We start from the raw sequence: 25685 nt of genomic DNA on the forward strand, positions 1-25685 counted from the left end.
TCACAAATTTTTTTTTTTCATATGCAGACTTGTACACTACATTAAGTTGTCTTTAATGTGACTTTTTTGACTTTCCGATGGAAAATTTTGAAGTGAAATTTTGATTTGTGTTATTTAAACTAATTTTTTGACTGCATATATGGATTCAACACCCTAGAAAACCCCTCGAGCATTTTGATTACACAAGATTACCCATCAAACTTGTGATTCCAATAAATTCCTGAAAAATTTTAGAAAAATTTAACAAAAAAAACCGACCATAAAAATTCTAAAAAATCACATTAAAAACAATTCCTAAAATTGACTTGAGAGTCACATATTAATTGCATAACGTAGTCCTTCGCAATTTAATGGATTAAAATATTAAATAATAAAAGACGGTGTAAAACTGAGGACGCGGTTAGAATGAACGGTGTAAATCTGAGCCGCTGACACTGACGGGCCTGGCCTAGATGGAACGTGGTCAGTTATTAATGACGTTTTTCAAAAACAATTAACAATCAAAATACGTTTTGAACTGTTCAAAACACGTCACAAGAGACTGTCAGTTAAAAATTTTGAACAGATTTTACGGTAAAATGCCTTATGACGGGCAAAATACACGTCAAATTCCAACCCTGGCCCATTGACTCCCGACTCCCCTGGAAGCTGGGTTGGAATTTCAAAATTAAACATAATTGGACGGTTTTACCAGCTCGATGGCCGTTTCATGAAAAAAGGTTACAGGAAAAAAACGTTTACTATTTCACCTCGGCCTCCGTCGTTCCATTAGGTGTGTAGCTTTCAGGTTTTCTATGTGGCAATCAGGAGGTGAAAACATATATTTGATAAATATTCAGTTTAATTTATAAATCAAATGATTTTGTAAAATCAAATGATTTTGTAAGATTATTTTTAGGGTTAATTTAATTTTAATTAAAAATTTATAGAGATTTTTAAAAATTAAATTTAAATAATTTAAAATGTATAATTAAGATGTTAAATTTATTTATATATTTAAAAATATATCTGAAATAACAAAAAAAAATTTAAGTGAAAAAAATTATTTCATATATAAATTAAATTAAACTTTTAATTTATAAATAAATAAAACTGATTTAAAAAATATTAATTCCCTCGTGTAAGTAAAAATAGATCTAGTGATTGAAAAAGATATTAATTCCCTCCCCTCCACCTTCAAATCTCAAAAGATGATGACATCCAGGGTTTGTCATAATAAGGTTGGAAAGGTAAGTTTCCATAGGTCTCGGTTCTAGGCTGTCGTAACTGCGAACGGGCGTGGAACAGTTTTCTGAGAGCATGGAAAAATGGACCTCCGCTTGGGATTTGATTTTGGTTACAGTCGGCCGATATGTGATACCTGGAGCCTATTTACCATTTAAACTGTTAAGGCGTACATTTTCAAACTTCATATCTTGTCTGAAAACCAATGTTCCTAACTTTTTCATGTTAAAATAGTTATGGTTTTTTATAAAAATTTTAACTTGTTTTCGATGGTCCCAAGGTTTTCATTTGGTCTTACGGTTTTCATTGCTTTAATGATCATAATATTTTTTTGGAGTTTCTTACAATTCAGCTTTCTGAAATTTGGTTGGGTGGTATTTAAAAAAAAAAATCGACTTTCTTCAACGTAGTTGTGTGCTTAAGATAATGGTTATTTCACCCTTTGTCATTCACACAAATAAATAAAACTTCATTTTCAATATGGGAACATTCAGTTATAAAATAAGTGTTATTTTACATTCAATTAAACTAAACCCTACAGCTTATATCTTATATCAATTACATTATTAATGTGATTATATTAGTATTAATACCATTGAATATTTAAATGCTCTATGAAATTAAATGTTGATTATATTTGAATATTTATGATTTATGGGTATAAAAAGTACTTGCACTTTTCCAACCTAAAGAATTAAAACCTGTGTTGATGACGTTTATCCGTAGCTTCGAATTTTGTCTCCGAAGTTTCATGTTCATGTTTGTGTGTAGTGGAGGACAACTTTGGTTAAAAAAATCATGCAATCATTCAAATGGGAAAGTCGCGCTATTGATAACTAGTTATTGGTTACCGCGGTGATTGTGACACAGATTCAGTAAAATCTTGCCAAACAGTCACCTGGTGCTTTCCATGCATTTTTATAATATGAAAAGTGATCCTAAAATTAGTTTTGGTAGCATCGGCTCATGTCCCGGGGATGATAAGCTTGCTTGCCACCATGCCAAATTCAAAGTATGAAATACGCGAAAACAACGGCCCTCCCTTAGCATCCATGCCTCCACCAACAATGATAGATTTTGACACCATGCCCAATATTGTGGCATATATTTATCTAGCTACATAGCATTCAATATTATAATGGATAATACGTAAGTTATGGATTTGAAAGTAATTAAATTTTAATAATATCTATATATTTTTTTGGTAGGTAAGATCTATGGGGATGTTTTAGAAATTTTTTATTTTTATTTTTATTTACAAATTTTTATATAAAATATTATTAATCTTTTTTTTTTAATTCAAAATAGTAAAATAAATATTATTATAATAATTCTCCAATTATACTTTATGCTTTTGTATAAATAATCGATAAACTTTTATGATTAAAAACTTTTCACAAAAGGAGTATTATTGTCAATAGTTTCCTTGGCTGGAAGGGCATTAACACTTTGCAATTGAACATCCAGCCAACGTAATTACTTTGGCGTGATGTTATTTATTTATTTATTTTTTTTTTTCTGGGGTCTATTAACAAGTATATTATGTTCTTTGGTTTATTATTAGTATATTATGTTTCTTAAATTCAAAAAAAAATAATTATTATAATTTTATTTATGATAATAATTAATTGAAGAAGGTTTTTTCATACAAATATTTAGTTATGGACATTTATCGTTTATTCAATTAGAACTATAATACTGAGAAAAAGATTATAAGAAGGTGGAAAGCTTACTATGAACTTGAAAACAATTGTGACTAGACAATTTTTTGCGTTTGGATTAAAAAAAATTCCTCTTTGAAACTCTTGTCACTCTTGTTATTTTATATGGATGTGAGGTCTAGGGTTGTAGTATATCTATAGAATTTTGGAAGAAGATCATGCTAATTCAAAAACAATTTATAGCCTACAACCTCAAGATTAAAGGAAATATTCCCTACCATATCCTCTTGATTGAAGTCAGATTGAAGCTAGTCTTTCCCCTATTGAAAGCATGACTATTTTAGTTATCTCATGTATAAGAATAAAATTTACAACATGGAAGCCAAGAAGTTGTCCAAAATTAGTTTTGACTCTACTCAAAACCCCCACCTCCGGCTCAAGTGAGGTTTGCATAAGGATGCCCATACTTCAATCAACCATTGGGGGATAAAGGTGGATATCATCTTTGAAAATAAGGATAATATTAAAAATAATATTACTTCCAAATTTAAGGATAAGTTGTGGGTTGATTAAGAGCTAGAGGGGAAAATGAAGTTCGGGTATTATAACCAGGTGATCAATCCAATTCTTGGTAACCAAAATTATCTTTTTGTCTTGACTAGTGCTAAGAAGAAAATGAACATTGCTAAGATAATAACTAATTCTCATGAGCTTCAAAGTGAAACCAGAAGTTGGTCTATTTCCAAAAACCTTGGGACTAAAGAGTTTGTCACCTTTTCAATACTTAGAGGGTTGAAGATGAAAAACAATTTCTCTTGGATCTACTGACACTTACTCCCATCTGTTCTCATTCCAAAATATTTGCCACACTACCAACCTTCTTAACTTGTTCAACTAGCAAAATTATAGTGATCTTGGAACACTTCTCTCCCTTCTTTTTGATCATAGAAATAAAATTTTAAACAATCTCAATTAATCTCTTACCCACTTAACCTCCTATAGGCCATATTGGTCTTAGTGAAAATTAATTATCATTAATTAGCATATCCTCAAAACTACTTAAAATATATTTTGAATATTTTATTGATGCTGTTTAAACCAAATTTATGAAAAAAAAAAAATTATATTATATTATTTTTAAAAAATTCAATATTATATAAGAATTATTTCTTTAAACATTTTATAATATTTTTTATTATATTTAGTAACTCTTTTATGGTTACTTTTTATTACTTAAAAAATATCTAAAAATATTATAACTTCTCTTAATATATATAATTATACTATACACTCTTGAAACACATTAACTTTTAGATGAAAATTATAAATTCAAATTCATATTCATATTAAATAAAAAAAATGTGTATTATATTATCAAAATGGCTATATATATAAATCAATTATTTATAAAATATATAAAAAAACATCACCATAATCAATATATTTCTACACAAATTAATAACAGAAATACAAAGATAATCATATATTTTGAATGGATGGGATGAACAAAAGGACACTTCTTATGTTTATGTTTAAGTTTTCATAGACACTTTGAACAAGATAAACCATGAGTTTGCTCACATCTATAAATGATATAGGACAAAACATAATTTTTGGTATTTTAATAATTTATAAACCATGAGATTAATGACGACAAAACCTAAATTTGGAATTTTAGTAATTTATAGCCTCCATGGACGCATTGAAGAAATAAAATATTAGTGAAAGGTTGAAAATTTATATTGAACACATTGTCTGTACTCTCAGTCAAAGATGATGACGTGTATCCATCTCATATATAATCTGAGCTTCTCTCTACGTCTTCGGCTATATAAATATTATATATACGTCAAAGGAGTCATTAAGGGAGTGTGTTGTTGATGCCCATCAACATTGTGCTCCTCATCTTCTTCTTCAACTATGGCTGTGAATCTAAGTGTCTCTTTCATTGTGAGATGTTGGGCCCAATTCCGTATGCCATGGTTGCCAGGTGGACCACAATCTTAAGTTGTTCGCCATTTCTGACTACCACTGGATTCAACCTCTCGCAAATCAAATTCTTCCCGTATGTTGTGCGTTTTCTTGACGTTGCGCCATTGGATTTTGTGGGAACCAAGTTTGAAGTGTTTAACCATTATTGTCGTATGGAGGAAGAGTCCTCATCCAATTCTTCTACCAAACCAGTTGTAGAAAATGCCGTGGAATTCGAGGGAGATTCGGCTGTCCAAAACGGATTGCTGTGGTTGTAGTACATAGATAAGTGCAGCAAATTCAACGAATCTTTTTGTTCATTGTATTTTGTGTGAAGTACCATTGAGAAAAAGGGTTACATTCATCGATACTCCAAGATACGATGGTGATAACTAAATGACAAGGAAATGGGAAATTATAAAAAATACAAAGTTCTGCGGATCCTTCTGTCCAATCCATGAGCATCTATTTTCTGATTATGATCGTGTTTGGTGTAGAGAGGACGTTCTCCAAGGCAATGATGCTAGAGACGCCGCGTACCATAGAGTACGACAAAGTGTAATACATGCATCTATTAAACATTATATATATAAAAAAAAAAAATCTTAACATAAGTCACCCCAAAATACATATTTATGTTAGAAGAAACCTTGTCAACATCAAAATTACCATGAATGATTTATAAGCACCCATGACAAGCTCTATTGCCAAATTCATACGAAAAGAAAGGATTGGATTTTAGATACTATGTATAATTTATATAATGATTGTGGCGGGATCTGGTTGTACTTGGTATTGACTTCAATATTTATACAATCTTGTGTATTTAAACGTGTTGGTACATTGCTGGCCTATGCACTAAATGTAAACAGGCCATAGCCTTGATTCCCGCCCTAGGAGTGCATGTGTATTTACTGCTCTGGCTGTCCGGGTCTTGGTGGTTGCCTGAAGGTCACCCATTTGTCCATATCCAAACTTTAACCTCGGGATCAGGCTCCTCCATCGACGGTTCACCATGGCTTGTTGGATCGAACAGTCCTCAGGATGTCGGTCCTTCATTTCTCGGCGGTGTGGTTTCATTCTGTCATTGTTTCACTCTAGAATTTTCGAGGGGTTATGGCTCTGCTCTATTCTTCGGTGTTTGTTCCGCCTGCAGTCTTGGTTCACTAGATTATTCATTCTGTGTTTCAACATCTTTGAATACTCTGATGGTCCCGAAGCCGCTTCAACGCCCTGGGACTCAATCTGTGGAGGCAAGGTTTGCAACATCCCTTCCAAAGGTAAGATTTAAGGTTTCTTTCCCGCATAATCGCCTTTGTTTATCAGGGTTAGTATTATTATTACAGTCTCTATTTCTTTTGCATGTTCTAATACAAACTTCTCGCTATGGTGTAAGGTTTAGTTCTTGGAACAGAAGTTTTAGCTTGGCGCTGTGGCAAACTCTCCTACCGGCTTCATCGTTCATGACCAGCTCCGGGTATTATGACTTAATTCAAATCTTTCTAGGACAGGGTATTTTTATTACAGTCTTTGTTTCTTTTGCATGTTCTAATGCAAACTTCTCTACTATGGTGTAAGGTTTGGTTCTCGAAATAGGAGTTTTAGCTTGGTGTTGTGTCAAACTCTCCTACCAACTTTATCGTTCGTGACCAACTCCAAGTATTATGACTTAATTCAAATCTTTCTAGGATAGGTTTTATGACTAGGCTGCTAAGTCTAAATGACCGCGATATTAGTTCTAGATAGATTTTTCGATGCTGCTAGAGTTGTGGCTCCACTGTTAGTTTTTTTTTTTGTTTTTTTAGAATTTTGTTTGAGGCTTTAAAAAAAGACCTTACGACTTCGACGGAATCTTGAAGGTTTTGGCAAGAGTTCATGCCACCATCCTTAGTAATATACAAACATTTTGGAACATTTTAAAATGTATGACTAGAGCTTATCGATACGGAATTTCTTATTGAGAGGAAGGTTTTCATTTCTCATTAAGAGGAAGGTTTTCATAAATATTGAAACTACTCTGAGATCACAAATTATTTGTCAAATCATCCAAGTGCTCTTTTGGCATGGAAGAAGTCGAGTATTTGGGACACATTGGGGGTCGTGAAGGAGTGATGGTTTATTCAAAAATGATTCAGGCGATGCAAGATTGGCCCCAACCAAAAACCTTGAAGAGTTTGAGGAGATTTTTGGGTCTCACTAGCTATTATCACAATGTTTTCTACAAATATGGACGCATTACTATACTCCGCACTAATCTTCTCAAGAAAAAATCATTTATTTGCATTGATGCAGCTCAACAGGCCTTCTTGGCTCTCAAATAGGCCATGTGCTCCACTCTTGTATTGTCCGTACTTGACTTCACTAAATATTTTGTGATTGAATGTGATGCTTCAAGTACATGTATTGACACTGTATTAATGCAAAAAGGTAGACCATTGGCTTTCACTACTCAATGACTCAACGGAAAACATCTGGATCAATCTTCTTATGAGAAAGAAATGATGGACATCTTACATGCAATACACACCTCATGGCCATACTTGTTGGGGTCACATTTCCAAATTCGCACAGACCATCACAACCTAAAATATTTTTTGGAGCATCATCTATCGTCGTCACAGAAAAATAAATGGATTTCCAAAATGTTGGGATATGATTATGAGATAATTTACAAGAAAAGGTGTTACAATATAGTGGTTGATGATTTATCACACCAATTTGAGGATGAGAGCACCCTACTATCAATATCCCTCCCCATACCATATTGGATTGAAGATGCCCACAAGGAATGGTTCTCCCACCCCTCTCTTTCCCAATTCATTAATGACTTAAGAGAATATCCTAATTCCTCAATAGGCTACTCTTGGAAGGATGAGATTCTTCGCTACAAGTATCGAGTAGTTATATCAGTGGCCTCCACCCTCAAAACCCACATCTTGGATGAGATGCACTCATCTCCAATTGTTGGACATTCAGGCTTTTAAAAGACTTATGCCCGCACACATCATTCTTTCTTTTGGATTGGCATGAAAAATGACATTATTAGTTTTCTCGCTGAATGTGATGTGTGCTAATGCAACAAAGGGGAAACAATCAAGTTACCAGGAACCTTACAACCATGCCACTCCATGCTTCTGTCTGGATGGATGTTTCCATGGATTTCATACTGGTCTCCCAAAGTCAGGAAACAAATCAATCATCATGGTAGTTGTGGACAGACTTTCTAAATATGCTCAATTTTGCGCTCTACCACACCCATTCACCCCAACTTTGGTGGCTCAAGTTTTCTCGGACCAGATCTTCAAACCGCATGGCATGTCTAATTCCATTCTGTTTGATCATGACCCCACTTTCACTAGAAAATTTTGGCAGGAACACTTCAAGCTATAGGGCATGCAACTCCAACTAAGTACCACCTATCATCCCCAAACTGACGGTCAAACAAAAGCAGTCAACAAATGTTTGGAGACCTATATGAGGTTCTTCACTTCAGACAAGCATGGGTATAATGGCTACGTTTAGTTGAATGGTGGTATAATGCTAACTATCATGAAGCCACCAAGATGACTCCATATGAGGTAGTGTATGGCCAAATCCCACTTTCACCTATTTCTTATATCCCTGTATGTCCTAAATAATAGGAGGTTTATCAACTCCTATAGAACTGTGTCGCCATGATCGCTCATCTCAAAGATAATCTACATCAAGCTCAGAACAGAATGAAGCAAAATGCTAGCCAAGATCGTTCTAAGAGCTCATTTCAAGAAGGGGATCAAGTATGCCTATGACTCCAACCATATAGAAAAAATCTCTCAAAGGAAAGGGCTTCCAAAAACTAGCACCAAAATTTTATGGGCCTTATCATATACTTCAGTGAATAGGAGAAGTCGCCTACAAACTAGCCTTTCCACCTACTTCAAAAATTCATCTGGCCTTCCATGTATCATGCCTCAAGAAAGTGGTGGGGAACAATTGTAGAGTTCAAACAAGTCTACCCAAATTGGATGAGGAAGGCTCTTTTGGCTCTGACCAGAATAGGCCCTCAATACTCGTGAAAGACATCTCCATGGTCACATGATCAAGGAAGTCCTCGTCAAGTGGAAAGACATCTCTCAAGAAGATTTGACCTGGGAACCAACCATTATTCTTCAGCAGTTTCCGCAGCTTTAGCCTTGAGGACAAGGCTTATTTTGATAGGGGAGGGCATGTTAGGGTCCAATCCTAACCCATTTATTTATGTAATAATCCCATTGAGCCGATTCAAATTCATAGTTAGTTAGAGAGTCAATAAAACTCGCACTAATAATTTTAAATGGTTAACCCACATTAGAGAAAAGGGACCACAGTTAGTTGTAAACTTTCCATAGTTAAGAAATAAAGTGGTTAACCCCTGTTGCAAGGGGCAACTAGTAGTTAGAGTTTTGGATGTCATTTAGCTATAAATAGTCTTAGTTAGTAAGGGAAATATAATCAAGTCCTCTTGTAATTGAGCTCTGATCTTTTGGAGGTTTCCCCTTCAAAGAGGAAAGTGAAAATTGAATTTGTTTCTGAATGATAATATACTTTGCAATTTTTATCATTTCATGTGATAATTTTGTGTTTTGGGCTATAATTCTTCGAATTTATGGTATACTATATTTCTCGCAGGTCAAGAGCACAATAGTCCACACCTCTTCATCAATATTCCATTCATCGCTTTCTTCATTTATCTAATGAAGTTGGATAATAGAAATGGAACAAAGTAATGCTTCCACTTCCTCATCCTTTCTTGAGAGTGCATCTTCAACAACATTTTTCTTCCCTTTTTTGTAGGTGATTTCAAAGTCATAACCCAACACCTTGGTGACCCATTTTTGTTCCTCTTCTGAAGTTAATCTTTGTTCCAAAAAGTATTTACGACTATTGTGATTTTCTTTTACCTTGAAGTGTATTCCCATTATGTAAGGTCGACATTGGTTTAGTGCATGTAGTATTTCCAACATTTCCTTCTCATAAATAGGTTTATGTAAGTACTTTCCCTTGATTGGACGAATTTCAAAAGTAATGGGCCTTCCTTCTTGCATTAAAACAACACCAAATTCATTTCCTAAGGCATCACATTCAAGAATAAAGGTTCTTGTGATGTCTTTTGTAGCTAAGATCGGTGTTTGGCACATTTCCTCTTTAAGATGTTCAAAGGATTTAGTTCCTTCTTGAGTCCAAGAAAATGCATATTTCTTCAGTATTGTTGTTAGAGGCGATGCTGTTCTCCCATAATTATTAACAAACTTATGATAATACCATGTCAAATCGAGAAATCCTCAAATATGATTTATGGTTGTGGGGATTTTCCATTCCTTAATGGATTTAATTTTGTTAGAGTCTACCTTAACACCCTCATGAAACACAATACAACCCAAATATTCCACCCTCTATACTCCAAAGAAACATTTGGAGGCGTTTCCATATAATTGTTTCTCCTCCAATAGTTTGAGCATCCTATCAACATGTTGAACATGATACTTCAAAGACTTGTTGTAGATTATTATATCATTAAAAAATAATTAAATAAATTTTCAAAGGAAGGGTTTGGAAATGGAATTCATCAAACCTTGAAATTTGGAAGGTGCATTAGTAATGCCAAAAGGCCTGACCAAAAATTCATAATTACATTCATGAGTTTTCAATGTTGTTTTGGGAATGTCTTCAGTCTTCATTCTAATTTGATGATATCCTAAACGAAGGTCCAACTTGGTGAACTAAATTTCTCCAAGTAATTCATCCAACAATTCATCAGTGATAGGAATGGGAAATTTATCTTTAATAGTGATCTTGTTAAGCTCCCTATAATTCAGACACATACGCCATGATCCATCCTTCTTGTGCACCAATAATACTGGAGTAGAGAAAGAACTTTGACTAGGTTGAATTATACATACCTTTAGCATTTTCGCAACCATATGTTCAATTTCACTCTTTTGGGCATAGGGATATATCTAAGGCCTAGTGTTTGGAGGAACACTTCCTAGAATCAAGTGAATAGCATGATCATAATCATGAATAGGTGGCAGGCCTTTGGGAGTCTCGAATACCTTGGAATCATTGTCCAATAATTTTTGGAGATATGGAGAAATAGACGATTTGAATGTTTGAACTACTAGTGAGCATAATTGTGCAACTACGCCGAGTTGTTCTTTCTTAAAAATACTTTTCATGCCATTAGAGTTGATTATCTTCCTTGGTTTCCCTGCAATACCCCTTAATTCAATTCCCTTTCCTTCCCAAAAAACATTCAAATTTTTTTATTGAAAATTAAAATCTATCATTCCCAAATATTGTAACCATTGGACTCCTAGTACAACATCAACACGACCAATTAGAATGGAAAGCATTGGAATATTCAATGCATATTCTCCCATGGTTAGCTTGACATTATGGCACTTTATAGATAAATTTATTGTTCCTCCCTTTAAAACCATTATGTGGCACTCTGGTGCTAGATATAGAAAGCAATTTATTTCCTTGGCTATCTTACAATGAATAAATTATGGGTACTACCTGAATTAATCAACACTACTACATTTTTATTCTTAATATATCCTTCTATCTTAAGAGTTTGAGAAGTAGTAATTCTTTCCAATGCATTAAAATATATGGTCAGATTCACTTCTTCTTTCTATGGGGTTTGTTCCTAGTGTATATCCTCTTCTTTTGATGTTTCTTGTTCCTTTTCTTCCTCCTCTTCACAATCTATTTAAAATAATTTCTTCTCAGCACACTTATGACCTTTAGTGTATTTTCTATCACAATTGTAACAAATACCTTTTGCTCTTTTTTCCTCCAATTGTTGTGGTGTCAACCTTGTAGGTTTTGGAATGCTAGGAGCAACATAAATTTCATCTTTATAGTTGTGAGTGGTACACTTCCTTGTTGCCATAATTTTTCTCTCAACTTTTCTTGCCACCCTGAATGCCTTCTCCAATGAAACAGGTTCCCAAAGACAAACCTCATGTTGGATTTTATCCTTTATATTACCTATGAATAAATCAATCATATGCTCCTTTGGAATATCATTTACCCTGATATTCATTTTTTTTAAGTCCTCAATGTGCTCCACCATTGAACCCTTTTATTTGACACTTATTAATTTGCTAAAGAAGGTGTTTCTTTTTGTATCCTCATAATGTTCTATCATTTTCTCCATAAAAATTGACCAAGTGAAATGTATTTTATGAGAACAAATCCATCAATACCATAAAATTTGATTGGGTTCTAAATATAAAGATGTAATTCGTACCTTTTGTGTGTTGCACATCATGTAGATCAAAATATTTGTCCATCTGTAGTATCCATCTTACGGTATCCTTTCCATCAAACTTCATCATATCTATCTTTGGAATGTGGTGGTTCTTATACCCCACATTGGAGTCTATAAAATAATAATTCATATTCCTTTTGTCCTCATCATGATTTTCATGGATTAACATGTCACCAATGGGAAGCCTTTCTTGCAACAAATTTGTCAAAACTTTCAACTTGACATTCATTGCGTCTATGTCTACTTTAAAATCCTTTGTGTTTCCTTTTTTTTTCTTCTAAATCATCCATCTTAGATTCCAATTAATTTTTTATTACTCTTTACGAGAGTTAAATTTGTTGCACTTGGTCTTGTAATTTTGATATATAATGTTGCATTTCTTCCTCTTCTTCATGTATCATAATAGAGATTTATGGTTGCTTACTAGGTGTATCCATTTTCTCTTAGAGGAATTTTGGAATAAAATAATGATATATATGCTTCAATATTCCCTTTGAATCACTTCACATGGATTTTTTAAACAAAATTTATGCAAAACATTTTAAACAAATCTACACCTTTTTCTTTCGTTTAGGAGAACAATATTGAAATTGTTTTATATCTACAATTTCGGCCTCTCAAGGTTTGAAATGTTGTATTTTGGTATCCCTCTGAGTCTTCTTTCCAATTCCACAAGTCAAACCAAGATTGGATTCTTCAAGATAAATTTATGTTGAATCTCCCATGGTGACCTGATTATGGACTACTTCAGTAGAGAAAAGTTGTATAGAGTGCCACATGTCATTATTTCTACCTTCAGCCCTGAAAATAAAACTCGAAAAACTATAGTATGTTCACTTTCAGTCGCTTTTTACAAAATTAAAATCTAATTCTTAGATAAAAAGTTAGGATGATTTTCCCTAGGCCACCTGTTTTAGATCGAATTTTTGAACCTACAAAATCTTTAACTTCATTGGACCATATCTTATAAACTATAGTGAACCAAGCTTTGAAATGTTTACACAAAGTTCACCAATATTTTGGCTATACATGGTAAAAAATTAAGCTTTTGAAGCCTCATATAAAATACCTCCTTGGTATATATAGGAATCTAAGGGGTAAATATACCAAGACCTCCTTGGTATATATAGGAATCTAAGGGGTCACAATATAATTAGAGCCTGCATAACAATAGTAATGTAAGGACACACCAATAACAATAGTGGGCTTCTATGGGGCACAACAATAAAAATATGGGGGCTACATGGGCACAACAATAACAATAGGGGGCTACGTTAACAATAACAATAAATGGGCTACACTAGTATTATAGGGTCCTGACATGGGATGAGTCATTGTTAGGAAACCAACTCACAAAAAGATAGAAAAGATAGATCAACGCCTTATAATTCAACCTCTTTGAGGGGACAACCTCCTTTACATTACACAAATGAACAATTCTTGGATGATACAAATGACTAAACCTCCCTTCTATATATAGGAGTATAAGGGGTCACAATATAATCAAGCCAACATAATAGTAATAACATAAGGGCACAACAATAACAATAGTGGTTTTCTATGGGGCACACTAATAACAATATGGGGACAATAGGGGCATAATAATAACAATAAGGGATACAATGACAATATTAATGGGGGAATCACTAGTATTATAGGGACCTAACATGCCCCTCTCCTTCCGAAAAGTGTTGTCCTCGATGCTTGAGTAGTTATGGATGCTTCTGTATAAAATTCTTATAATCCCATGTGGAATCTTCAACGGATAAGTTCTTCCACTTGATGAGATACTCCAAAATTGATCGATTTCATAGTTATCGAGTTCTTGTTTATATGACTTCTTCCAATTCCAATATGATTTTTCCTTCCTCATCAAGTTCTGGCAATATTGGTTGAACTGGGAGCTTGTCACCTATAACCTTCTTTAAACATGAAACATGGAAAACTGGGTGCACTCGGGAAGCTGCAGGAAGCTCCAATTTGTATGCCATAGTACCAATCTTTTCCAACACCTTGTATGGACCATAATACTTTGGTGATAATTTATTATCCTTCTTATCTTGCTTGAGGGAAATTTGTTTATATGGTTGTAGACGTAGGAATACCTAGTCACGTACATCAAAACTTCTTTCGCTGCGATGTTGATCTGCCTGTTGTTTCATTCTATTATGTACCAACGTGACGTTATCCTTTAAGAGTTGGAGAACTTGTTGTTGATGCTTGATGTGATGTTCCACTGCTTGAATGTAAGAATTTTTTCTTAAATATGATGTGATGGATGGTGGATGATATCCATAAAGCACCATAAATGGGGTCATTTTTGCTGCAATATGGAAGGAAATGTTATACCACCATTCAGCCAAAGGCAACCATTTGACCCATTGTGTCTGTTTATCAGATACAAAGCAACGAAGATATCCTTCCAAAAAAAAATTTACTATCTCATTTTTCCCATCAGATTGAGGATGATAAGACGAGCTATGAGCTAACAGAGTACCGAGACAAGAAAACAATTTTGTCCAAAAATTTCTAGTGAAAATGTGATCTCTGTCGTGTACAATAATCTTTGGGTTTCCATGTAGCTTTTGAATTATTTCCATAAATGCAATAGAAACTGTACTAGCTTTAAATGGATGCGATAATGCACAAAAGTGTGCATACTTGGTAAGTCTGTCAATTACCACCATGGTGACACTCTTTCCTTTGGAGTTGGGTAAACCTATGATAAAATCCATTAAAACCTCCTCCCAACATTGGCTTGGAATGGATAAAGGTTGCAATAGACCTGGGGTCTTAATTGTTTCGACTTTATTTTGTTGGCAAACCAAACATTCCACCACAAACTTTTGAATATCCAATTTAAGGCCATCCCAAGAAAATTCCTTCTTAACCCTGTGGTAAGTTCTTAAAAATCCTGAGTGACCTCCTAAGGGAGAAGTGTGCAATTCCATCAGAATCTTTTGTTTGAATAGGGAATTCTAACATAGGTATAAGCGATCTTTGTACCATAACAAATAATTTTTCCAGCTAAATGTATCAGATGTACTGGGATCTTGTTGTAACTTTTGAATGAGTGCCAACACTTCTTCGTCATTCATCACTTGCTTCATTTATCCAATCTGGTTGGATAATAGAAATGGTGCACAACAGTGCTTCCACATCCTCATGCTTTCTTGAGAGTGCATCTGCCACAACATTTTGCTTCCCTTTTTTGTAGATGATTTCAAAGTCATAACCCAACATCTTTGTGACCCATTTTTGTTGCTCTTCAGAGGATAATATTTTTTCTAAGAAGTATTTAAGACTATCATGATTCGTTTTTAGCTTGAAGTGTCTTCCCATTAGGTAGGGTTGCCTTTTCTTAAGTGCATGTAGTATTGCCAACATTTCCTTCTCATAATTAGCTTTGTGTAAATAATTTCCTTTGATTGGATGACTTTCGAAAGCAATGGGTCTTTCATCTTGCATTAAAACAGCACCAATTCGATTTCCTGAAGCATCACATTCCACAATAAAGGTTTTTGTGAAGTGCGGCGTAGCTAAGACTGGTGCTTGGCACATTGCCTTTTTAAGATGTTTGAAGGCCTTTGTTGCTTCTAGAGTCCATGAAAATGCATCCTTCTTCAATAATGTTGTTAGAGGTGTTGCTATTCTCCAATAATTCTTAACAAAATTGCAATAATACCCTGTCAACCCAAGAAATCCTCACACATGCTTTATGGATGTGGGGAATTTCCATTCCTTAATGGCTTTAATTTTTCTAGGGTCTACCTTAACACCTTTATGAGATACAATATGACCCAGATATTCCACCTCTTGTACTTCAAAGAAACATTTGGAGCTTTTTGCATATAAATGTTTCTCCTCCAATAGTTTGAGCACCCTGTCAACATGTTCTACATGATCCTTCCAAGACTTTTTGTAGATTAGTATATCATCAAAAAATACTAACACAAATTTTCTAAGGAAGGGTTTGAAAATGGAATTCATCAAACCTTGAAATGTAGAAGGTGCATTGGTAAGGCCAAAAGGCATGACCAAAAATTCATAATGACCCTCATGAGTTCTAAATGTTGTTTTCAGAATGTCTTCAGTCTTCATTCTGATTTGATGATATCCTGAATGAAGATCCAACCTGGTGAAGTAAATGGATCCATGCAATTCATCCAATAATTCATCAATGACAGGAATGGGAAATTTATCTTTAATAGTGAGCTTGTTGAGCTCCCTATAATCAGTCCACATGCGCCATGATCCATCCTTCTTGTGCACCAATACTATTGGAGCAGAGAAAGAACTTTGACTAGGCTGAATTATACCAGCCTCTAGCATTTCTGCAACCATGCGTTCAATTTCACGCATTTCAGCATAGGGATATCTGTATGGCTTGATGTTTGGAGGAAGACTTTGTGGAATCAAATGAATAGCATGATCATAATCACGAATAGGTGGGAGACCTTCGGGAGTCTCAAATACCTTTGAATGATTGTCCAAGGCTTTTTGGAGATCTGGAGAAATATATGATTTCGATGTGGGAACCTCTACCGAACATAATTGTGCAATTATGCCTCCTTGTTCCTTCTTTAGAAGCTTTGTCATACCGTTAGAGCTAATTATCTTTCATGGTTTCCCTACAATACCCCTTAATTCAACTTCATTTCCTTCCACAGAAAATTTCATGAAAAGTTCTTGAAAACTAAAAGCTATTGTACCCAAGGATTGTAGCCATTGGACTCCTAGTACAACATCATCACCACCCATTAGAATGGAAAGAATTGGGCTATTCAATAAATATTCTCCCATGGATAGCTTGATATTATGGCACTTTCCAGAGTAATTTATGGTTCCTCCACTTGCAACCATCACTTGAATCTCTGATGCTAGATATAGGAAGCAATTCAATTCCTTGGCTATCTTACAATGAATAAAATTATGGGTACTTCCCAAATCAATCAACACTATTACCTTTTTCTTCTTGATATGTCCTTCTATCTTGATAGTTTGAGGAGTGGTAATTCTAGCCAATGCATTACAAGATATGGTCAAATTCATTTCTTCTTTATCTAGGGTTTGTTCCTGGAGTATATCCTCTTCTTTTGACATTTCTCGTTCCTTTTCTTCCTCCTCTTCACAATATATGTAGAATAATTTCTTCTCAGCACACATGACCTTTTGTGTATTTGCTATCACAACTGTAACAAAGCCCTTTTTCTCCTTTTTCTTCCAATATTTGTGGTGTAAACCTTGTAGGTTGTGGAAGCCTAGGGGAAACAACACTTCCATCTTTATAGTTGAGTGGTAGGCTTCCTGGTTGCGATTATTTTGCTTTCCATTTTTCTTGCTAACCTGAATTCCTTCTCCGATGAATTAGGTTCCCAAAGGAAAACCTCATGTTGGATATTATCCTTTAAAGTACCTATGAACACATAAATCCTATGCTCCCCTGGAATATCTTTTACCCTTATGTTCAATTTTTGGAAGTCCTCAATGTGCTCCATCATTGAAACCTTTTGTTTGAGATTTATCAATTGGCTAAAAAGGTGTTGCTCTTTGCATCCTCATAATGTGCTATCATTTCTTCCTTAAAAATTATCCAAGTGACAATTTGTTTATGAGAGAAAGCCATTGATACCATACAAACTGATTTGGTTCCAGATATAAAGTTGAAATACATACCTTTTGTGATTTTCGCACATTATGGAGATAAAAAAATTACTCCATCTGTAGTATCCATGTTCCGAGATCCTTGCCATCAAACTTCCTCATATCGATTTTTGAAACATGGTGGGTCTTCAATCCAACATTAGAGTCTATGAAATCATGATTAACATTTCTTTGTTCTCATCATGAGTTTCCTTTACTACCTTTTCACCATTAGTAACCATTTCTTGTAGCAACTTATTCAAATTTATCTTCAATTCTTCCATCTTAGCGTCCATGTCATTAATTTTAGCGTCCGTGCCATTAATCTTAGCTTCCATGCCATTCATCTTAACTTTCATGCCATTCATATTAGCTTCCATGCCATCCATCTTAGCTTACACGCGAAATTTGTTGTACTTGGTCTTGTAATTTTGATATATCATGTTGCATTTCTTCCTCTTCTTCACGTGTCATGCTAGAGCTTTCAGGTTACTTACTAGGTGTTTCCATTTTATTTCTTCGGGGCATCAAGTAATGCTAACAATTCTTCACTAGTCCATTTGAATTCCTTCAAACTAATTTTTCAAACCAATCTTATGCAAACTTTTAAAAAAACTACACACCTTTTTTTTTCACTTTGTAAGAGCTCGATATTGAATTTGTTGTATCTCTATAACTGTGGATCTCGAATATCTGATATGACATCCTATAATAGCCCTTTGAGTCCTATTTCTAACCCCACAAGTCTAATCAAGATTGGATTCTCCAAGGAAGAGTTATGTCAAATCTCCCACGGTCACTTGATTATAGACTAGCTCAGTAGATTGAACTTGTACAAAGTGCCATGTGTCACTGTTTCAACCTTAGTACCTGAAACTCATATACAAAAAACTACCGGCCATCCTCTTTCTGAAACTTCTTATGAAATTTCAATCTGATACTCAAAGCAAAAGTTATAACGATGTTCCCCAGGTCACTGGTTTGGAATGTAATTCAAGAGTTTGCAAAAAGCCTAACTTCCACAGATAATATCTCTGACAATCTAGTGAGACAAGCTCTGAAATGCGGACCCGATGTTTAGAATGATGTCATCTCAAATGGATTTTTTTTTTTAATCTTTTGAAATGTCGCAGAAAAAAGTTATAGCGAAACTACCACGATGACTTGTTTGGAGCAACGAAACCCTAGAATCCAAAGCTATGATACCAAATGTTAGGAAACCAACTCACAAAGAGATAGAAAAGATAGATCAATGCCTTAGAATTCAGCCTCTTTGAGGGGGGAACCTCCTTTACATTACACAAATGAAAAATTCTTGGATGATACAAATGATTAAACCTCCCTTCTATATACAGGAGTCTAAGGGGTCACAATATAATCATGCCGACATAATAGTAATAACATAAGAGCACAACAATAACAATAATGGGTTTCTATGGGGCACACTAATAACAATATGGGGAAAATAGGGGCACAATAATAACAATAAGGGATACAATGACAATAGTAATGGGGGAATCACTAGTATTATAAGGACCTAACAATCACCATGTGAGGCTTCCAGTGTTAAGACTCATGTATATGCCCTATCCACCATAAGTTCAGTCACCATGCGAGACTTGTAGTGTTATGATTCATGTATATGCCCTGTCCACTATGTGATACCTCCGTGAAAATCCAAACAAATATTGCATATTACTCTATCATCGTAGACCTAAGAAACTAGAAAAATAAAAAATCTATATCCTTCTCACCTAATTCGAAACCAACATCAATCAAATACCAGTCAACTGTAACAACCATAGAGATTTTGTTTTGAGTCATGATTAATGTTTTTATTTCATTGACCATAGGCTAACATCCATGCCTTAAAGTCTACACCCTTCATCATACGATCACTGCATATGACCATACCCTTGAGCTTTAAACTTTGTGCCATGGTCCACACCATTGTTCCACATGACTGAGTCCTTAAGGGTCCCTGGTCATCCACATGATGATCTCATCATGATGTCATCACACCACTTGGAATCCCATTAGGGGTTCCACGTGTCACCCACATTTGAGATTTTCACTGATCGAAACTTGCCAAAACCGACTACCATGTGCTGGAATATGGTGGCGTCATGTCACTTGAGATGACTTCATTAGTTGACATGTTATGTTGGCTACAATGAGAACATTATCTCATCCTACAATGATGCACCACATGTTAATGCATTACTAGTCCATGGTGGCAGGGATAATTGTGTAGATGTCCACGTTTCATCATTCTATTATGTGAGAATTATGTGGTAAATGTCATGCAAATCCTGACATCATCCATCATCCACCTTTTCATTTGATCCATGGATTCATCTGATTACTAAAAATATGCACACTCTTAATTGATTAAATGACATGCAAGTTCTATTGAGATCCACCATGGACCTAATCAATGAACTGTGGATGTGCCTAGAAGGTGCACACTCTTTAACACATTAAAAATGTGGGTTTTTCCCTATGATATTAAACCCACAATTAATACTAAATTTTCAAATAGTCATAACTTATGATCCTAAAGTAGTTTTTTAGATTTGGATATACCATTGCAAATTTATCGATGAGATCTATGCAATAATACTATTTATAGGATCATTAGGACATGATAAGAATATCAAAAAATTAAATATCTTCAAGGTCCTTTAACTTCACTTGATGAGATACTATAAGAGTCCTAGCTATCATACTACTTCACAGAGGGTATTTATATGTCATTAGGCATCAGGAATAATATTGGTGTTGTATTGAACAACCCTTTTACGTCAATGACATCTTGTTGTCATCAACGAAAAAAATATGTGTAGCATTACATCAATGACATCTTGTTCTCATCAATGAAAATAATATGTTCAACATTACAACATATTTTTTTGTTTCAAGACATTAATTTGGCACAAGATCCTATCATTAAACATGATGTCTCCTTTAAATGGAACTTAACAATCATCTCTCATGTTATTCCTGTCGATATTTCTACAAAACCCAGGGTCATGGAGAACATAATCATGATTGGATTAGATTGCACTCAAAATGAGACCGCTACATATAGTCCTCTCTTCAAATAATTTCATTATGTCTTCACTTTGTCGTATAAAGAGATGGCTGGCATCGATTCTTAGATAGTAGAAAATGAAATCATCACTTAGGAGGGAGTGAAGCTAGTTAGGAAATGGCTCTAGCTAGTTAATCTTCAAAACGATGCTTCCATCAAGGAAGAATTTGAAAAATTCCTCAAATGTAAGTTCATCTATCCAGATCCCTTGACAGAATTTTTTTCTACAATCATTCATATCACCAAAAAATAGGGTACCATTCATGCCAATGTCGACTATAGGGACCTCAATTAGGTGTATCCAAAAGATAACTACCCAACCCCATTCATTGACCAGTTCATTGATGAATGTAATGATAGTGAGATATTTTCCCTTATGGATGGTTTCTTTGGCTTTAATTAGATACTAATAAAACCAAAATATCAACATAAAAATACTTTCATTGCCCTTGGGGTGCACCTACATATAGGAAACTACCACTTTGGTTTAAAAATGATAGGTCCGCTTTCCATTGGTCCATTTCTTATTATTTTAATGATAGAAAGTGAATTGTGGAGGCATATTTGAATGACCTTGCCACTCACTCTCATCAATGGGATGATTATCCAATGCATCCGCGACCTATTTTAATGCATTGCCACTACTATAATATTCATTTGAATCCATATAAATGCATCGTTTTCATTGTTTCCAAGTGATTGTTAGGCTTCATCAATTCCAAGTATAGAATCATGATTGATCCTCTCAAAGTCAAGGTGATCATCAATATTCCTACTACATGCACTATCCTTCAACTTCAGAGTTTACATGGTAAAGTGAACTTATGTCAAATCCTTTCCAATTGTGCTAAGATCACAAAGGGTTTCATGTGCCTCCTCAAAAGGGATACACCATTTTTATGGGAAGACCAAGCATAATGATATTTTGATGCCTTGAAAAAGGCCTTGATGTCAACCTTTCTATTGATCCCTCCTAACTATAGTTGGGACTTAATTTTATATCTAGTGGCCTCTAACTCAACTCTCATAATTGTCTTTTCCAAAAGGATGAGGACCGCCATGAGAATTCCAGCTACTACCTCAGAAAAATATTAGTGGGTTTTGAACATTGTTATATATAAATTCAAAATTTGGCTCTATTGATTGTCTTCATTGTCCAATGGCTTAGGATACACATTCTCTTGTGCTATACCATTTTTTTCGCCAACACCAACTGCATGTAACATTTACTTGGTAGAAAACTCATTGGGGACAAGTATTCCAAGTGGATCATTATCTTGCATGACGTTGATTTGGATTTTGTGGCCATGAAATCTAAGAAGTGCTAGCATTCGCATAGATGTTATATTATATCCTCCCTACTAGTGATGAAATAGTGGTTACCAATTTGTTTCCTAATGAGTATTTTTTCCTCATTAGCTCATATAATAGGTGGTATGTGGATACCCTACTCTATCTCCAGAATCAACACTTATGTCTTGATTTGTTCCATGATGATCATCAATGCATACACACATGATAAGTTTGAACATGTCTTGACTTAACCTAGCACTACTAAGCATGCTACTTGATTTCTCCATCAACATCTTCTTCATCCTTTATACAACTCGATTATGTTGAAGTATGTATTGAGTAGTATTCTACCTTTATATATAACACTTCTTGTAACATTATTTCAATTCATTCCAACCGAGTTCTCCACCATTATCTATCCTTGGCACCTTAAGTTTCTTCTTTGCCCGATTTTCCATGAGAGCCTTAAACTCTTTAAATTTTTCAAGCACTTTGTATTTATTTTCAAGGAAATAAATCCATGTATTCCTTTAGAATTCATCTATAAACGAGACATAATACACAAATTTATCTAGTGATGGAACTAGCATAGGTCCAATCACATCATTATGCACCAAGAATAATATTCCCTCTAAACTTGTAGCATTAGAGGAGAATTATACCTAATTATGCTTCCCATATAAAAAATATTCACAGAAATAAAAATCCATACATCACTTAGACATACTTTTCACCCTACCATTATCATGCAGTGCTCAATTGTATTCTCTTATATATCTCAGTCTTTAATGCCACAACATGGTATTTTCCCCAGAGGTTGTAGGACATTTTCCTTCTTCCACGCCACTCTTAGGAAATATGGAATTTATGCAATCATCATTAATAATTCTTTCCAATAACTTATATATAGAGCCCCAAAATGAACTTCCCTAATACCATTGCTCCTCGAACGATCCCATAGGTATTCTTTTCAAACATTGTTGTTAGACCTAAATTACTCATCTTGCTTAGAGAAATTAAATTTGTAACCTATCATAAGATGTTCATAACACTAGGGAGAATTATAATCATTCCACCAATGAGATTCAACATATATTTGGCTCATCGTATGAGTTTTCCTATTGAATCATCTCCTAAGAAAGCACCACCACAATCATATCCTTCATACTCATAGAATGACCCCAGTATGATGATACATATGAAAGGGTCAAGCTAAGTCAACCAACCATGCCTAATTATCAACATGTGTACTTGTAGAAGCCAAATATGTATCCCCTCCTTCATTTGAGGGTTTTTTTTCTTCTATAAAGGAATCATAATTAAGTCCCTTCCCTTTCTCAATGACTTTGGATCGACAATATTTCTTATAATTTATTTCTTTTACACATATCCAACATACATTTACAAATTATCCTAGATATTTAGATATTCCTCTATATTTAGATCTTCCACTTGAGGACTTAATGTTATATCTATCCTAAGAGAGTCCTCTTATAGACAAGGCATATATGTTCTAAATTTCCATTTTTTTCCATCTCATCTCCTCTAATAATAAGGATGAAATTATATTATGGAAACTTAAAATAATTGCATTAATAATTGGGAAACAACTAAACTAATGAGTCTACTAAAGGTCACTCCAAGTTTATATATTAATCTTCATATGAAATATTGATGATCAATACATAATAGATGACATACCATGGTATTGAATGTGTTTAAATTCTCTCTCATTGATGCTCCATCCTTCACCCTCATATTATAAGAGTTTTTTTGTAGGGACATAGATTGATACAAGGTCCCTCACGTGTTCCACAATGTCTTCACTATAGGTTCTACTAAAACATTCAATAATACTGAATCTAAGAGAAACAATTATATTGTTCTCTTTTAATTTATATCCCTCTTGATATATCCTTATGCCAAAATTGTTGGCATTATGACACATGTGTTGTGCTTGATGGCAACCTATTTGATGAAGTTTGTCATCATGATGCTAACAAGATGATTTTACAAGCTAGTACACATGTGACAGAGATTTTGGATAAAGATATAGTAGTCCAGAGGCGGAAGAATGATGCATGGGATGTTTTGATAAATACACCTGGGTTATGTAAAGAAAATTTGTGTACATACACAGGTATGGAGAAGGAAAAACATGTACAATTTCTGCACCATGGTATCCTAAATACCATGGATCTTTACCATGGTATTGGCCCACAGTAATGAGTACGGAAACAAATATTTGATCTTGTCTAAGTATACCATCTGAATTACTAAGGCTTTGACCCATGGTATTTGATAAGGCCTAATATATATAAGGAGATGAAAATCAAAGTGTTTGGCATGTATGTAATGGGTTATTGATCAATAGTTCTATTCTGAAATAAGGTTTCACAAGGAACGTGATGTGGGATCAGATCTTGTAGATCTGAAATGACTACATGATTTTCTTATGGGCAGATTTGTGATAAAAATGTTCTAATGTATGTTTGTTACTGGGTTCGCCAAGATTTGGGTTTGACTGAAGTTTTGTTGTGCAATAATAATTATAGATATGTACTCTATTTTGTCTCAAAAAAGATGCATACATAATTGGGTTTGCCTCTATATAATCGCGTATTGATTCTACATATAGACATATTTCTATGCGGATATGCTTCATGAAAGGTGTGTACACACCTTTATGTATTTTGTAAGGGTCACATACATATGCTAGGGTTTCTAAAGTATGTGAAGTTAATGATGTCTAATCAGTTTTCTTGTGATTGTTGTTGTCCGTTGATGAGGTCTTCTTCATAATAATATGTATGTGATAGTTCTGATGAAGTTGAATGGTTTGTGAATGAAATATTGAACTGGTATGAATGATCTGTAAGTAGCTCAGAAATATGTGATGAAGGATATATGTGTTTGTGATTGATTTTAGAAGTGTAGTGATTTAGTTTGAGGGTTCATTGTTTTGATATTTGTACGCAGGTATGTTTCATTGAAAGCATGTATATGCGCAGATATGATTAAGAACAATATATATTTTGACATATTTTTTTATCAAGGTTTGCAGTGGAAACAGTTGGTTTTAGTAACAATGTATGGGTTAATGATTGACAGTGCATTCACATGATCCATTATGGTTTAGATTGATTGGTTGCAATGAGATTTAGTGATTGATTTGTTTTAGTTGATTTAGTGATTTGAAGATGGTAGTGTATCTAATATGAAAATTTGATGAAATTTTGCCTACAGGTTAATAAGGTGGATCAAGTTTGAAGCATTTTGAAAAGTGTTCCACAAGGAATTGAAGATAAGGAGGTTGTAGCTCCATTCCAATAGGTAATGGAAAATGAGAGAATTTTGTATCCTTCTGCATGTGGGTTCATGCGTACTGGTATGAGTCTGTGCCAGTACAATATTGTAAAGAATGTTTTTCAAAGATGATAGAGACAACAACAACAGTGGGTTTTTCCCATATTGGGTTTCCACCTAAAACAATTGGTGTTCA

At 34.4% G+C, this 25685-nt stretch overlaps 1 long non-coding RNA gene across 1 annotated transcript; it reads left to right on the plus strand.

Annotated features, from left to right (window-relative positions):
• Positions 1 to 5741: 5741 nt before the first annotated feature.
• Positions 5742 to 25685, plus strand: LOC149152700 (uncharacterized). Its single transcript, XR_016263725.1, has 3 exons — positions 5742 to 6136; positions 6253 to 6333; positions 25430 to 25685. It is a non-coding gene; the product is annotated as an uncharacterized LOC149152700 (long non-coding RNA).

The sequence above is a fragment of the Pinus tabuliformis genome, chromosome 9, assembly GCF_031772625.1.
Source record: "Pinus tabuliformis cultivar Carrire ecotype Pingquan chromosome 9, CPIR1, whole genome shotgun sequence".
In the NCBI taxonomy this organism is placed as follows: Eukaryota; Viridiplantae; Streptophyta; class Pinopsida; order Pinales; family Pinaceae; genus Pinus; species Pinus tabuliformis.